Source organism: Nematolebias whitei, chromosome 15 (genome assembly GCF_014905685.2).
Source record: "Nematolebias whitei isolate Nwh7 chromosome 15, NemWhi1, whole genome shotgun sequence".
In the NCBI taxonomy this organism is placed as follows: domain Eukaryota; kingdom Metazoa; phylum Chordata; class Actinopteri; order Cyprinodontiformes; family Rivulidae; genus Nematolebias; species Nematolebias whitei.
Genome location: NC_056512.1, coordinates 28,555,235 through 28,558,073, shown reverse-complemented (window position 1 = coordinate 28,558,073; position 2,839 = coordinate 28,555,235).

Here is a 2,839-nt window from a genome sequence, read left to right as displayed (position 1 = left end):
TTTCACAACAATTATAAGTTTATATCAGATAGTTATTCATCTCTTCAGTTCATGTGATTTCTTACAACCTCCATTTTTGGCTTCATTTAAAATGTGTTTCAATTTCTACAAAGTACATGACTTTACAAGTTTTAAACTTTTAACAGCTATGTTATCCAACAAGAATGTTTCTTAAGATGGGGTATGTGAGTGCTGGTTATCAAAAATTATTTAACACTCTGTTAAATAAATTATTTTCCATTGCGGCAATAAAACTGTATTTGTTTGTTCAATTTCCACAACAAATGCTCAACAAGTCAAATACACGGACAGAGTTACAATGCAGTGGTCATCAAGGTACATGTTACATTATCTTCAGAAAACTATGTCAACATACAGTATTTACCCTTTTACATTAGGATAAAATAAAGAAGAAAACAAAACCACTCCCCATTCAACATTTAACAAGATGTCTTTAAACTGCCTTCTTTAATTTTGTTCACCTCAACGTTTTCGAGTTTAACAACATTATCACATTTGTTCATTTACAAGTTATTTTATTACATATACCAAACATTTTCTAACTAATCTGATCTAATTAAAACATTTTGTTGTTTCTTATGTTTTGTTATAAAATAGTTTAGACCTCTATATTAGTTTTAGAAAAGTAAAAAAAAAAGGATTAGTTACATTTCTACATACTGAGGGACTAGTACATACTAATTATATTCAAGCGTGAAGCTGCCATCAGTTTTGTTTGGACTGGAAATAATAAAGTGCTTTGCTCTGAAACACAAACTTGCCATTATACTATAAAAAAAAAGCACAGAGTCAACAAACATAAACTAAATGATCACAGGATGAATGTATACATATAAGCTTTGTTTCATGCAGGCACACGTCCATGAGAAGTATAATGCAGGGCGAGCATCCGTAAAAGGCTTCCTTCTTTATTAATATTCATTATTACATCTTTGCGTTTGCGTTCACGTTAAACGCACGAGGAGTGTGATTCAGCATGACCTATCGTTTCATCAAAATTCACAGTAAATCCAGTGTTTCCTATAGTTTTAAAAGTCCTCTTCTCTTTTTCGTTTCTTATTGAAAAGGCTCAAATGTCTCCCAGACATTCCTTACACTTTGGGCTATAACTGTGAAGATTTGTCAGTTTCTATAACAATAAAAAACCAAAACTGTCATTTCATGGCAAGATCAATTAAAAATAAGTATTTTTTGCTTTATGTTGCAACACGTTGATTCACTCCAGCTGCATAAACACGAGGAGGAAAATATGAAGAAAGAACAACACTGGGCTGTGGTATTCCAAGACATTTTTCACATCACAGAAGGGTCTGTCAAAAACCAACAGGTCAGTAAAGCCCCCTAATCCAATGAGGCCCCCCATTGCTGCTAATGAGAGTAAACCAAATACTACAAAATATCCAAATTAGAAAAGTGGACAAACAAAACATAAGAAGTTTTGGAGTCACAAACAAGCTTCCATCAGTCAGCTGTAGGTTTGTGACCACTCTGCTGATAGGTTCCCCTTCGTGTTCCCCCAAAATCCTGCCAGGGTTTGATAAAAAACAGCTGGAGGGGTTGTGGAATGATACGGTGGGGGTCTCTGTGGATTGGGTTCGCTTCTCACAGATCTCATCGGATTGGAATTTGGCATGTTATTGATGTTTTTCTGGCAAAAATATTGCTACAATGTGTCTGTTGTAATATGCGTGGGTCTGATTGGTCTTTAAAAATATCTCAAGTAACATTCATGTGAAAGAACACAGGTTTTATCAGCAGAACAAAGGGAGATGGGCGGTATTATCAGTTGTAACTATTTAATATTTTTATACGGCTTATTGAGGGTGAAAGCAATAATCATAATAAAAAGGAACAGGATGAAAACATCAAGATTGAATGATCTCCACAGCATTGTTCAATCATCTTAACGTGTCCGTTTTGTTTGCCTTCAACGTAGTTAAACCTTTAGAGATAGAGCTCTCCCTCTGAGAAGATGAACACTGCTGTAACAGACGTGTAATAAAGCCACAGTGATGTAACAGAATCTATTGATTCAGACCAGCAAATAACCCAAACCAGCCCGATTTCAGGAATCGTTTAGATCTTTTGACAAGTGGTTCTTGGCACAAATAATTATCATCTTATCTTTAATAGATAGCTCATTGAACAACCTCAGTGCAGATTTTTTTTAAATTTGAGTAGAATAATGAGCTAATCGCATCTCAGAGTGAGACCAAGAACAAAATGGTTTGATGTTGACTTAAAATAGCTGTAGTCTCAAAAATCTTATATAGATTCTTATGTGTTCTTTTATAAACCTTTGTACTGTCGTTTTACATTCTTCTTTTTTTTGTTTGTCTTTTATGTAGTTGGTATGCATTCATGCTAGGGATGCACAATATTGAATTTTTGGCCGATATTTGATATGCCGATATTTGACCGATAACCGATACCAATATTAATGTTTCCTAAACCTCCTTACTGATACTACATAGCTTTCTCTGCTGTGGAATTAAAATACTGTACTACATTATTCTGCATGGTCTTTGTTAATTAGAAAATGACGTAACGGTTCAACTTGGATTATTTTTAATGTCAAATTTATTCATATTCTATCCCAGATGTCAAATTTATTCATGACATTTACTCTCTATAACACAATGACGACACGAACAGTGCAAATTTGGAAATTTTCATAAATCTACACTCAACAGCGTGCGTGACGTCATAACGGTGTGCTGGCGCTGCAGGCATCCTTGTCACTGGGTTGTCATACAAAAGCTGCACCTTTCATATATATATATATATATATATATATATATATATATATATATATATA